Raw genomic sequence first — 15,131 nt, forward strand, 5'->3', positions numbered from 1 at the left:
CAGGGGCACACAAGTTTAAGGTTTGACATGTTAGCTATGTGTTTACTTGGTGCAACCTCGTCCCTTTTTTATTTTACCAAAATATAAAATATTACCTTTGCGGTAATATCGTGTGACACAACAAATTGGAACTACCACTATTTTATTCTCTAAGGTTTCTGCTTTCAGTAAATATGTAATGTTTTGGGGTTTTGTGTAATCTTCAGGCCTAAAATGATATTTTTCAATGTGTGCAAAAAAAATGCAAAAACGTCTCTGGCAGTGAAACGGTTAAGGGAGCAGCCACATAATATCAAGGCTTCTAGATGTTACCTTAGAACATGGAAAATAGTAGAAATTTGTACTAATGGTGACCTGGGAGCTTTCAATTGTGTCAGCTGTTGGCAGCGATGGTGTTGGCATTGTCCCTACATGTTATCAGCAGCTTGTAGCTCAGCACTTGCTGTTTAGTTATCTTTGTGTGATTGACTGGCAGATGAGGTCATTGGGAACTGCGAGGGGATTAGCAGTCGCTGATCATTGCTGGTATGTCGGTCAGAAGCAGATGCCTGATTTATGGAGGACTAAAGTGACTCAGCCTGATTCCGGACTCCATATTCTGACCTGCGCCAGAGAGGTATCAGAATCTGATTATTTGCTATTGGCAAAATACATGTTCCTTTCATCCACTGCCATACAATCATATTTCCTTCTACTAAATCTATGCACACTATGGCTTTTTTCAGGAGTTTATAGGTAGAAAAACCCCTCCCACCAAACTCGCGTTTTTGAGAGGAGCTTTCAAGCAGAAAAGACACCTAAGTGCCCAAAAACTTGCGAAAAAAAAGCATGAAAGAGCTCTAAGAAGCTAAAAAACACACACACAAAAAAATAGGAAAAATGAGCCGAGGGGAGGGTTTGTTGGGGGGAAAAAAAACGCTTATGCTCAAAAAAGCTCAATAAAAAAGGGGAAAAGAGCTTAATAAAACACAAGCTTCTTCAAGCTCAAACTAAAAGCTCAAACGCCTGTAAAAGCAGCTGTTTATTTATTTTTTGGAGCTGCAGTGTGCATGAGCTCTAATGCAGTAAGTCATGTCCGGTACGCAAAGAGGGAGCCTGGAACGCAGGTGGAGCGCACGCCACAAACCGGCCCATCCTGCAGATTGTTTCTGGGGCTTATCAACAGCTGAAGGAGCCAGCTAAGGTGTCACTGCTGTGAGAACGGACCGGTTGTCATATATGCCTATTACCCCTGTAGGGGTATGGGGAGTCGGTGAGTGGGGAACCTGGAGGGGAAGCATAAGAGTCACCTGTATTGTTTGAGCACAAAAAGTCACCAATTTTTGCTGTGAATACCGTTTGGGTCACATTTTGAAACTTTTGGCCATTTTGGAGCTTCACCATATACACAATTTTTATGAACTTGATTATTTTTTTGGACTCTTATTACCGTATATACTCGAGTATAGGCCGACCCGAATATAAGCCGAGGCCCCCAATTTACCCCCAAAAAAACTGGCAAACTTATTGACTCGTGTATAAGCCGAGGGTGAGACATGCCTGTCCATCCCTGTGTGTGTGTCCGTCCATCCCTGTGTGTCCGTCCATCCCTGTGTGTCCGTCCATCCCTGTGTGTCCGTTCATCCCTGTGTGTCCGTCCATCCATCCCTGTGTGTGTGTGTGTCCATCCATCCATCCATCCCTGTGTGTGTGTGTCTCCATCCATCCATCCATCCATCCATCCATCCCTGTGTGTGTGTGTCTCCATCCATCCATCCATCCATCCCTGTGTGTGTGTGTGTCTCCATCCATCCATCCATCCATCCCTGTGTGTGTCTCCATCCGTGTGTGTGTGTGTGTGTGTGTGTGTGTGTGTGTGTGTGTCCAGCCTACCTTTGTCCCGAGCCTCCGTCCCGTGCCTTGCCTCCTTGCCTCCGTCCCGTGCCGTGACTTGCCTCCTTGCATCCGTCCCGTGTCGTGCCGTGCCTTGCCGCCGCCGTCCCGTCCCGTGCCGTGCCTTCCCTTGCCTCCGTCCCGTGCCCTCTTCGTCGGCGGCCATTGTAAAGTTCAAAAGCTGCGCCGCCGCCTTCGCCTGTGATAGGCGGAACACTGAATTTCCCAGCAGCCTGTGTTCCGCCTATCACAGACGTCGTATCATCCTCGTCCGTAGTACGAGGATGATACGATGTCCGTGATAGGCGGAACACAGGCTGCTGGGAAATTCAGTGTTCCGCCTATCACAGGCGAAGGCGGAGCCGGAGGCGCGGCTTTTGAATAGAATGGCCGCTGTCTGTCTGCTCGACACGCTGATCGAGCGGGCAGACAGCGATGACTCGAGTATAAGCCGAGGGGGGCACTTTCAGCCTCAAAAAAGAGGCTGAAAATCTCGGCTTATACTCGAGTATATATATATTCTTGTTTATTTGAATATACATATATGCTTTGGTCTCTTTTGGTTCACTAATTTATTTATTTATGCATCTACTGATCAATTGAGGTTCTAATTATTTATTTTATTGATTTATTTATGACACTCTTTTGTTTGCTTTGCACAGTACTTTGGTAATATGTATGCACTGTAGGATTATTTTTGTACTTTAGCCGCACAGTAGTGTGTGTTTTATATATATTTATTTTTTGAAGGGAGCGCCACACAATCCATATACCCACTTACCTAATGCAGTAAGTGTCCACTTTATAGTGCAGTTTCAGTTTTGCAGAAACGCACTACAATCCAATTAACATGGTCTCTTATGGATCATGTTCACTCTGTACATTTTATAGAAAGGGACAGGGACCTTTTCTGGTGTATTACAAAATGCAAACTGCAACCTGCATAGGTGTGAACCAGGCCTTAGACATTGACAACATCTAGAGCTCCGTACACACGATCGGAAATTCCACCATCAAATGTGTCATATGAGCTTTTGGTCGGAAATTCCGACCGTGTGTAAGCTCCATCTGACTTTTTCTGGCGGAAATTCAGGTTTTCTATTTTCCCAATGGAAACATTTACGAGCGGAAATTCCAATTGTCTGTAGCGCAAAATTCCTACGCATGCTCGGAAACAATTCGATGCATGCTCGGAAGCATTGAACTTAATTTTCTCAGCTTGTTGTAGTGTTGTATGTCACTGCGTTCTTGATGGTCGAAAGTTCAGGGAATTTTGTGTGACCATGTGTATGCAAGCCAAGCTTGAGCGGAATTCCGTCGGAAAAAACATCCAAGATTTTTCGACGGAAATTTCGCTCGTGTGTACGGGGCGTTAGGCAGGCCATACAGGGTTCAAATCTTGGCCGGTTCAGCAGGAACTGACAACCATGTATGGGCAAGCTGAATATACCAAGTTGATTGAACTGTCCCGGCAGTTGTATCACCTCCCTAAACATTTACCGGAGTCCCCTCGATCTAGCGTTGTGCCTGTGTGTAGCAGCTCTCTCTCTCTCCTTCTTCTCACAGGACAAGACCGCAGCGGGAGCCAGTGGCTCCTGCTGCTGTCAATCAAATCCCTTGAGGATGAACTGTTTTGGTCTGAGGACAAGGGGACACCCCTTGAAACGCGTAAGCCAGCAAATATCCAGATAGCGTGTTCGCAAGCTAAGGAGCTTGTGCAGTGGATCAAGTGTTTGATTTATTCTGATGAATTCTGTAAATCAGTTTGTGAGTATATCTACCTTGGTTTTATCAACAAAGAGTATATTGAGATTATGCACAAGGCCCTCCCTCTTTTGGTTTGTCCTGTGAGAAGGAAGCAGGGGATGTGGCTGATCCGCACTGTGTGTGTGTGTGTCTAGGCACGCACACAGCTCAGCTTTGGAGGCACTTCGAAAGGGAGAGGAGAGCGCTAGTGTGGGCCCCTAGAAGAGGAGGATCAGAGTGGCTCTGTGCAAAACCATTACACAGAGCAGGTAAATGTTTTTTTTAAATGACCCTTTAGAACCACTTTAACCACTTCAGCTCCGGAAGGATTCCCCCCCCCCCCCACCTGACCAGGCCATTTTTTTGCGATACAAAACTGCGTTACTTGAACTGACAATTGCACAGTTGTGCAGTGAGGGTGGTGAAGGCCTGCCCAGAACTTCAGAGAGAAGAGGAGAGCACCAGAAGCCTACCAAGCAGTGAGAAGTAAGGTAACTGTTAGTCCCCTGCCACACAAGTGTTCCAATCGGGTCCGCCTGTCATTTTTTTTTTTTTTTTTTTTTAGGCGGACCCAATCGGAACCTCCATTCTCCTCCATAGGATAGCGGGTGTAAAGGGGCATGTGTCCCTTTTACATCTATCTGCTTCCAATCCGATCCACTAAAAAGAGACGGATGAGGATCTGTTCTATTTCCCTCTAGCGGATCAGATCGGATGACAGTCAGGTGTAAACATGAGCATAAGTAAAGCGGACACGGACCTGCCATCTGCCTGCTCAGCGGGGATCACCAAAAAGATGCCCTGCTGAGCAAATGGATTGCACCCGGAGTCCGACCCGTGTGAGAGGGGCCTTACAGCTTTTCCATCTACCCCTAGACTTAATGAGCAATTAACTCTCGCGGTGTGGGGGGTGGCTGTCCACAGCAAGGGTATTTTATACAAAAATCCCAGTGTTCAGCTTTTATAGTCACTCAACTTGCATTTACTCTAATGCTCTTTTTTTTTTTTTTTTTTAACTACTGGGATCGATATCAGCCACACAGGGCGTGCATTGGTTTCAATGAGACATTCAATTCATATACAGTGTGAGTATAGGAGTAACACAAATGTTAAAACATAAAAACATAAATAGACGCTGAAAACTGGCTTCACACCTATGTGCGCACATCAGACACATGCACTGTTCCTCCTATTCATTTCTAATTGCCCCCCAATGTAAAACCAGGCAGTTAACAATAGGCCTGACCCTTTAACACTCCACAATGCACACATGACAATACACGGGTCGTGTTGCGGTGAACTTTGAAATTAGGTACCACTGTCCTCCTACTTTGCTCTGCGACATCAGTCCTACATCCATCTGACTTGAATAAACAGGTTACTACTTTGATCCGACTTTGTGATAGTACAACTTGTGAAATAAAACATGAACGCTCCATGCACACTGAAAAAAATGCCACAACCTCATAAAAATCTGCCTAAAAATCGTGGAATTTATTCAGATTATGATGTTGTTGTTTTTTTCTGTGGCAATAAAATATAAATCGCACACATTTGTACAGAATATTGAGTATGTACCCAAAGGAATTGTCCTGATGAATATGCTTTTGGTGCATTTCTATGTTTTTATGAAAAAAATTTTTTGTAATAAAACTATTTGTTTGTTTTATACTTATGTTTTAAGTTGTGTTGTGACTTCCTTAAAAATCCCAGGGGCAATTTCTTCGGGAACTTTTTCGCTCATAATGGCTCAATGGTTAGTGAACTTGGTGTTGAGTTATTCACTTTATAGTCAACAAAGAGGACAAGGGGGCGCTCTTTACACCTAGAGGAAAAGAGATTTCATCTCCAGATATGGAAAGGTTTCTTCACAGTAAGAGTTGTGAAAATGTGGAATAGACTCCCTGCAGAGGTGGTTCTGGCCAGCTCAGTGGATTGCTTTAAGAAAGGCCTGAATTATTTCCTAAGTGTACATAATATAACTGGGCACTAACATTTATAGGTAAAGTTGATCCTGGGAAAATCTGATTGCCTCTCTGGGGATCAGGAAGGAATTTTTTACCCCGCTTTAGCAAATTGGATCATACCCTGATGTTTTTTTTTTTTTTTGCCTTCCTCTGGATCAACTGTGGGTATAGAATTGGGTATATGGGATTGTATGATATTTTTTTTTTTTTTTGTGGTTGAACTGGATGGACTTGTGTCTTTTTTCAACCTGGCTAACTATGTAACTATGTATCGCACTCGTTTATGTACGTTTGCGTTTTTATAAGCATTTTTTTCCCTCCAAAACATTCCCCTATTAATTTTTCATTCTGAGTTTATTTATCTGAATCATTATCTAAACGCCATGTTTATGCATGTCTAGCTTTTTTCTGCCCGAAAGCTTCTCTTCTTTTTTTTTTTTTTCTTTTTGCTGCTCTTTTAATGTAAAACGCTTGTATTAGAAGCCTTTTTTGTGTCCAGTGTGCATGAGGCCTAAAAAAGCCTGTTTCCTTAGAAGAGAACATCAGCTGTCATCACATTGGGATTAATATAGTGTTGAGCAACACATTACACATGTTGGTATCCCTGAACTACTTTACAATGACAGACACACCATGTCATGGCTAAACTGCTTACTATGACACATATGAGATGACTGGCATTTTACTGTGATCGAGTCACTGAGTGCAAAAAGTTTAGTACTACTGTATTTATGGGGTAAGTCGTCATTCTTACTTGCTGCTGGTAGTTACTGCATGCACCTATTGTGCCTTATCTCCCGCAGTCAGAGATGTACCATGAACCACTCAAAATGTAAAAGGTTCTCTTGTTTGATGGAAGACTTCCTTGAAGTGGGCGTAAACTCCCATGTATGAGTTTTACCTATAGGTAAGCCTATAATTCGGCTTACCTATATATATATATATATATATATATATATATATATATATATATATATATATATATATATATATATATATATATATAAAATGTAGGTAGTGTAAATATCTCTTAATGTGCACTTTTTAGGAGAAATTTACATTAGATGCGGCAGGTGACATCACTGGCATATGTATTCTGAAGGAACAGCACACCTGTGCCTTTCCTTCAGAGCCGTGCCGTAAACGGCGACTCCTGCGCAAGTGCTTGGAAGTGATGTCATCGCCGGCTTGGCCATTCATATCACCAAAGCCCGTAAACCCAGAAGAAAGATGGAAGTGCCTTCGGCGGTGACAGTGTGCCACTTGAGAGCTTCGTTGTTGGGTAAGTCTGTCATAATTCGACATTGGCCGAACATCCCCCCCCCCCCCCCCCCCGTTTCTCTTCGCAGTAGAACTCCCAAATAGGAGAAATGTTCTAACCCAAACGGCAAACCCCAGTGAATTCTATGGGAGCTGAACAGGAAAAATCAAAAGTGCCCATTGTGCAGTGATTTTAATTTTGCTTAAAGTGCAACAATAAAAATGAAAAATTATTTTAAATATAGTGCTGGGGGTCCCCTTAATGTGCCTGTAAAGTGGTGCATCTCATGCATAAAACATGCTGTAGCAAAAATGGCATTTCTACAGAAAAAAAAAAGAGTCAAATCACATTTAATATGACTCGCGGTTGCAATTGCTGCCACCCGGCTATTAAAAAAATGAAAAATGCGTAGGGTCGCCCCCTCCCCCCCACCCCCCAGTCCCTACCAGACCCTTCGGATCTGGTATGGATTTGGAGGGGAACCCCACGCCAAAATAAAAAAAGATGTGGCCCCCCCCCCAAAATCAATACTAAACCCTTATCTAGCACAACTAGAATGCATTGCTCATTCCAAAAGAGCAAAGGGAGCTCACGGATGATGTTACAAGGAGGCAGACAAACACTGTAAGAAATTATTTAATAAAAAATTGTTTACGGGGCCATTAAGCATTAGATTTGTATGAATTATTTTTGGAAAATAAGGATATTGTTTAGTGCCACTTTAATGTCTCTGCCAGTTGTCACTTCTCCAGGAGCCCCATCCACTTCAGGCTACCTATTGAAAACTGCAGGAGGGGCGGAGACAAGACCAGTCACCCTGCACATGGAGAAAGAGCAGTGCTGGCTGGTCTTTTTTACAGGAAGTTCCTCCACAGAGATGTTTCACACTGGATGGCTGCACAAGCCTCTTGTATTTAGACTATATTTATCTCTAAATTAAACTTTAAGTAGACTGTTCCGAAGAAAGGATTCTGTGTTGAGTATTTACACTGGCACTGGCGTTCTGCAAATGTTGGGTTTTAAAGTGACACTTTAGGGGTTATTTACTAAAGGCAAATCCACTTTGCACTACAAGTGCAAAGTGCACTTGAAATTGCACTGGATGTTCTTCTGCAAGGCTTTTATATTGAACCTTACACTTAATACCTGGTCTTTATGCCCCGCCCCTTCCTGAAATGCCACTTAAAATGTAATGTAAAAAAAACCTGTATGGAAAAAGTTTCCATAAATGTACTTACTTTTCCGATGACTTCTGTAGTGCAGTGAGTAACGTTACCACCCTGCTAACAAAATTCTACGGAAAGCTCAGGATGGTCTTCCATGAGGGTTGGGGCTACTCAATCTTCCCCGGGATCTCGACATAAGCATGATAAGGTCATCTTCATCTAGGTACACCCAGAGGAAGCCAAGGGAAAGGGGAGCATACCATCTAAAGCTGGCCATCAACGGATCAAAATCCAGCTGTTTCAGTAGGGACCGGACAAATTTTGATTCATCTATGGGCAAGCTGGTTGTACAGGAGTTAGTTTCTTGATAGACTTCTGTACAACCAGCCTGTCAGGTTTTTTTTTTGCTTGATCAGTGCTGCGAGCTATAATCAGCAAACTGACCATTGTATGTATTCTGATGTCGGGAAACTCATGACACTCATTAACAACATGACAGGAGCCGGTGGGGATGAGAACCTCCAGATTCTGTAAGGGGATGGGGAGAGGGACTTCGGCCATGTTCCATGTTACACCCATGTTATGGGTGCAATATGAAACATGGTTTGAAAGATAGACTTCTCTTTTAATGCAGTTATATATAGTACAGGCCCCATTTACAAAGTATGGTCTTACTGCTGCCTAAAGGGAAAAAAAATGCATATTTATGAACAGGGGCTGACTGGCCACTTTTTGCTCAGGGAGCAAGTACAACCCAGAGGCCCATGGTGCAGCGACTTGGCCCCCCTCCCACTCTCTCTCTTCCCTGCCTCCTCCCGACCCCCATCACAGGCTGAAGTAACTCTCTGCTTACCGGGCAGGTTGGACTGGACAGCGCCTGCTGCATCGACTCTGGGTTACCACATTGGTCAGCAGGGGGTGGCTAGGGGCTGCAATGGGGAGGCGGGTGGCTCAGTTGGGGCTAGATAGGGGAGAAGTGCCTCTGGTGAGGCACGGAGCCAGCTTCGGGCACAGCCAGTTCAGATACACAGTACACGATCCATGCCAGAGGGGCAACCTGTGCTCTGTCCTCACCCCACACTTGGTTCAGACAATGGGAATCTTTACTCCTCTTCACCAGGAAGCCTTTAGGCATGCCTGCAGCAGAAGCATTGTGGCCTTTTTATGGGAGATCAGAGTGGTTTGGGGGGCAATTGCCCCCTTGCCCAGTCTGCCCCTGTTTATGAAGCACAGTGACATGCTGTATAAATGTTCTTAATAATCTACTTGAATCGGGAAGAAGGTTGAAGACCATTAAAAAGAATAGCAGAGAACAATGCAAACTGATGACAGTCCAGAGGCAGAGAGCACAACAATTTTTTTTTTATACTTGTTCACCAGCTATAATCAAACCCTTTTATTGATATTTTTACAGACCAAGATGGCACCCATAGGAGAAATGTATTGTTGAAGTTTACATACACTTTAAGTGTTTCTTCTCTTCTGTTACGTATTCTTTATCAGTCGGGAAAGACAGTTGTAATAGTTTTATGTTAATGTTTCAGTGTTTCCTTAGCTGCAGTGATTATTTGAAATTGATTTCATTTTTTTTTCTTAATCAGTAATACAAGAGATCCACAGATCAAGTATTTCCAGACTGGTGAGAGGTATAGGTAGGGTTCCAGGTGTGGCAGGTATACTCCGGTTTGTTTTTAATATGGGGCTTATCATTTGAAGATTGACTAGTTAGCTTGAAATAGATCAGGACACAACAGACAGTGATGAGTCAAGAGAGACATTCATAGGATCACTGCAAACGCCAATCTGTGATACTACATCTGATATCACCGGTGACATCTGGATACTATTTTAATGTTCACTATTCAAAAATAAATCTTAAGCCTGGTACACACTAGAATTTTTTTTTTTTTTTTTTTTTTTAACCCAGCGGGCTGAACGAGAAAAAAAAGAAGAAGAGCTTGGGAGTAGATCCTGTACTAACAATCCTATTTTATCACATTGATCTCCACGCTGAGCTATTTTATTCGGAAAGGGGGAGGCTCCCACCACCAGAACACCGACATTGGCTGAGAACACTGATTGGATGGCGATCGGCAGACCTTTTTCGGTCATGCCCCTTTCGACATTAGCCGGACCGGCTGCCACACACACAGAGGCTGAATGTTGGCCAGTTTCTAATGAACCAGCCTGATATTTGGTCCGTGTGTACGGGGCTTAAGGGTACATTCACATGGACAATTAGGGGCATACAGCTGATTCCTATAGCTGGGATCACAGGTAAATAAACAGAAGAAAATGGCTGCACACCAAAGAATTAATCCAGCATGTTTAATTCCACAACATAATTGAGAAGCACAAGGACAAGGTTACAGGACCCAGAAGGTGGCGCATTTCACACTGAAGACAGAGCTTCTTCAAACCTGAAGAGTTTAAAGAAGCACTTTCTTCAGTATAAAACGCATCACCTCCTGGGTCCTGTAACCTTGTCCTTGTGGTTGTCAATTGTCATGTTTTGGAATTAAACACGCTGGATTAATTCTATGGTATGCAACCGTTTTCTTCTGTTTATTGATGATCGGTGGAGAGCCATGGTAGCGGAGTTTTCTTTGAACTGTTGCGATCACAGGTGTTTGTGGTCGGGAGGCCTGTAAAAAGCAATAACAGGCTGGTAGGAGCCACAGCCATTTGCACATATCCCTACATCCAGTGTTTACCTGTGGTTAGGGACAGATATCCAACTTTGGATACAGATTGCATTCAGGAGTAAACATCTGTCCCTAACCACATGTAATCACTGGATGTGTGGCTCCTGTCATTGCTTTGTACAGGCTTGCCGGGCCGCAGCTTTTCACATATGCGTTGGAATCCCATTGTGTGCCCCTAATTGCCAGCGAATGTAGCCTACGGGGGGGGGGGGGGGGTCCCTTGTGCAAGGTACTGATGTAATAATGCCAGATCTTCCTGGCAAAAATTTCCTGCATAAAAAATGAATATGGTCCATAAAGTGCGCAAGTTTACACAGAACCAAAGGGGGTGTGAGTTACAAACGTATTGACCTGTACACGTGTAAAATACTGACCAATAAATCATATTTGTATATATTTTTTTTTTCTGATCTAAGGCCTGTGATACACAGACTGAATTTCTTTTCTGCAACCACAGGTTGCAGGAAAGAAATTAGCTTGATTCCCTTGGGCTGGGCTATTGTCTTCTTCCGACGTCCAAGAGAATCCGGCAGGCTGGCTGTATCCAAGTCGATCGATCAACTTGGTACATTCAGCTTTCCCATTAACAGTTCAAATCTCGGCTTCCTACTGAACTGGCTGAGATTTGAATGGCATATGGCTGTCCTAAAAGCGGTGGTAGTTTGCTGACATTACGTGCCTGTGTGTACAGGCCACCTGAAAACAGTGGGCTGCATTGAGAAAAGTAAAATAAAAGCCTCCTGCACACCCAAACTTGTGTTATTTTTTTTTGGGGGGGGGGGGGGGGGGGTTGGCGCATATGTGCAAGAGCCCTAAAGTATGGTTTGATGGCAAGTTTAGATTTTTCTTTTTTTTTTTTTAGTTTAGGAAACATGTTTGGCAAAATTATTCTTGCTAATGGAATGTAAAAAATGCATAATTGCTATTTTATATCATAGTGGAACTGCCGTGGGGTGTTGCCACTCCTGCAATGTCAGCCTGACCTAGTTTTTGCAGGTTTAAGTTTTTTATTTTTTTTACATTTTTTATTTTTTGCGTGTGGTTTCCAATATCATGAAAATAAACTCCTCTTATCAATACATTCATATTTTATAAACCTTCTTGTGATTGTCATTCTATCTGTACAGGGTGTAGCCACAATTGCTCATTTTTTACAGAGCATCCTGTTTAGTACAGTAATTGTACTTTAGTACTTCTCTTATCTCAGTGCAGGTTTCTGGGTCAGTGTAGACTGACATGAAACATTTTTCTCTTTATATCACACATATATGAGCTTTCAGGTAGGAACAACATTCCAAATAATAAAAAAAAAAAATAGTGATGCAATTATATGCAACATAGGGTGGAATAGGTCACGACCTTTTCTGGAACGCTTAAAGTGGTTGTAAACCTCAGACATATGAACAAAGCATTTCAATCTGCACAAGTAGATGCCTTGCACAAGTATCCCCCCCCCCCCCCCCCGGCTTTTTACCTATTTTGTTACATTATAGCCTTTAGTTAAGTGTGTGTGTTTTTTTTTTTTTATCTGAATTATATGTGATGGATCAGAACACAATAGTCTAAGTTGGTGAAGTAAAATTAGAAAAATATATACATAAAACAATTTTTCAGAAATAAACTGATAATTGGCATGTGCGTATGTATTCACCCCTTTGTTGAAGCCCATTAAAAGCTCTGTGCAACCAATTACCTTCAGAAGTCACATCATTTGTGAAATGTCTACCTGTGTGCAATCTAAGTGTCACATGATCTGTCATTACATATAGACACCTTTTTTGAAAGGCCCCAGAGGCTGCAGCACCTATGCAAGAGGCACCACTAAACAAACGCTGCCATGAAGACCAAGGGACAATGTTGTTGAGAAGTACAAGTCAGGGTTAGGTTATAAAAAAAAAATATCCAAATCTTTGATGATCACTAGGAGCACCATCAAATCTATAATAACCAAATGGAAAGGACATGGCACAACAGCAACCCTGCCAAGAGACGGTCGCACACCAAAAGTCACGGAACGGGCAAGGAGGGCATTAATCAGAGAGGCAGCACAGAGACGTAAGGTAACCCTGGAGGAGCTGCCGAGTTCAGAGTTACACAGCGGAGACTGGAGTATCTGTACATAGGACAATAATAAGCTGTACGCTCCATAGAGTTGGGCTTTATGGCAGAGTGGCCAGAAGAAAGCCATTACTTTCAGCAAAAAACAAAATGGCACGTTCTGTGTTTGCGAAAAGGCATGTGGGAGACTCCCAAAATGTGTGGAGGAAGGCGCTCTGGTCTAAGACTAAAATTTTACTTTTTGGCCATCAAAGAAAACGCTACGTCTGGCGCAAACCCAACACATCAGCCAAAAAACACCATCCCCACAGTGAAACATGGTGGTGGCAGCATCATGCTGTGGGGATGTTTTTCATCAGTCAGGACTGGGAAACTGGTCAGAGTTGAAGGAAAGATGGACGGTGCTAAATACAGGGATATTCTTGAGCAAAACCTGTACCACTTTGTCTGTGATTTGAGGTTAGGACGGAGGTTCACCTTCCAGCAGGACAATGACCCAAAAAACACTGCTAAAGCAACACTTGAGTGGTTTAAGGGGAAACCTGTAAATGTGTTGGAATGGCCTAGTCAAAGCCCAGACCTCAATCCAACAGAAAATCTGTGGTCAAACTTAAAGATTGCTGTTCACAAGTGCAAACTATCAAACTTAAAGGAGCTGGAGCAGTTTTGCAAGGAGGAATGGGCAAAAATCCCAGTGGTAAGATGTGGCAAGCTCATAGAGACTTATCCAAAGCGACTTGGAGCTGTGATAGCTGCAAAAGGTGGCTCTACAAAGTATTGACTTTAGGGGGTGAATAGTTATGCACATTGACCTTTTCTGTTATTTTGTCCTATTTGTTGTTTGCTTCACAATAATAAAAAAAAATCTTCAAAGTTGTGGACATGTTCTGTAAATTAAATGATGCAAATCCTCAAACAATCCATTTTAATTTCAGGTTGTGAGGCAACAAAACACGAAAAATGCCAAGGGGGGTGAATACTTTTGCAAGGCACTGTACTTTTTCAGTTTCAGTTCAGAGTATGACGTGTCATTTCTCTCTGCTGCTTCAATCCCCTACTATAAGCATGAATCTTAGCAAACCACAACATAACCCCTGTAAGAGGGAGGGCCACATCCTAAAAAAGGAAGAGAAGACCTCAACCGCAGAGGAAGGAACATTAATTGTGCCAACAAATGAAGAAGAATGGAACCTTCAATAATATAAAAACATAATTTTTTTGTATCACATTAAAAAGATGAAGTGCCATCAAAAGTAAAATCATGTTGTATAAAACTAATACAGTGTTGGACAGTCAGTCTTGGTTAGTATAAGCGGGTGGAATCAACGTGTTTCGCTGCTAATAGCTTCTTCAGGATTCACACTTAACATTGGACATGGATGGAATTAATCATCCTGTTTAACCAGGAAGGACAGAGAGGGGAAAAAAAAGGGGGAGGGGAGAGAGGTCATTCATGGGGGGGCAGTCAAAGACAAAGGGTGTCTGAAGAGCCAAAATCCCATATGTAGATAGCCATCTAAGGGACACACAGATCAGACTGTTACTGATTTTCAGGGAGATCTGGGCATTGTTACTGTAGAGACCATCCTGTTTTATCCATATCAGTATGAATCACTTCTGACAAGGTTTCATGACAACAACAAAAAATAAGGGTGACGAAGAGGGAGCTCCAGTACACAGCCTGTGATTGACGGCCTCTGTTCTGTTCCTGTGCAATGGGTGGTTTGTCCCTTCCTTCCAATCCACTGTCGCTGAGCTCTGCAGAGTGTAACTTCAGCTCCCTGCCCCCTGCTGCCCGAAAGCTCAGACACGCTGTATAAATTCTGCACATTGGATGTAGAGGAGTGAGGCCAGTTACTCTCCTGGGTATATGTAAAGGTTTACACCTACTTTAGGAGCTCATTCTCACCAACGAGCTGCCCTGATCGCATAGCTGCTGGTGTGCTCCGGGAGACACAGTGGTGTGCACTGACCCTGGTAGTGTGAACTCACATCATTGGATACAAAACATTTTGCCTTGTCTATGCATTGCAGGATATAGCTGCCAGTGTAGCCCCAATGCATCTGGCATGAACAAGTTCTTAATGCAGAGTTCCACCCAAAAGTGGACCTTACACTTTAAGCACTCCTCGTCCCCTTACATGCCACATTTGCCATGTCATATTTTTGAGCAGGGGTTCGATCACCTTGTTTTGAGAGGTACTTCCTGCTTTCGTCTCTTGGCCGCCAAGGCGACGACTCCTCTCCCCCTATGCAGCCCCTCCCTCTCTGCAATCTCCTGGGACACGTCACAGGTCCCAGAAGATTGCATGGCCACTAACAGAGCGCAGTGCAACTCGCGCGTGCCCAGATCGTG

At 43.3% G+C, this 15,131-nt stretch overlaps 1 protein-coding gene and 1 long non-coding RNA gene across 4 annotated transcripts in view; both read left to right on the plus strand.

Moving 5' to 3' along the window:
- Nucleotides 1-15,131, plus strand: part of MAP3K20 (mitogen-activated protein kinase kinase kinase 20) — a 257,081-nt gene that overhangs the window by 8,950 nt on the left and 233,000 nt on the right. The window lies entirely within an intron of this gene.
- On the plus strand, nt 319-14,053 carry LOC143925431 (uncharacterized). Its single transcript, XR_013261974.1, has 2 exons — nt 319-616; nt 13,711-14,053. It is a non-coding gene; the product is annotated as an uncharacterized LOC143925431 (long non-coding RNA).

The sequence above is a fragment of the Lithobates pipiens genome, unplaced genomic scaffold, assembly GCF_037356315.1.
Source record: "Lithobates pipiens isolate NorthernLeopardFrog02 unplaced genomic scaffold, aLitPip1_a1.2 Scaffold_22, whole genome shotgun sequence".
Lineage (NCBI taxonomy): Eukaryota > Metazoa > Chordata > Amphibia > Anura > Ranidae > Lithobates > Lithobates pipiens.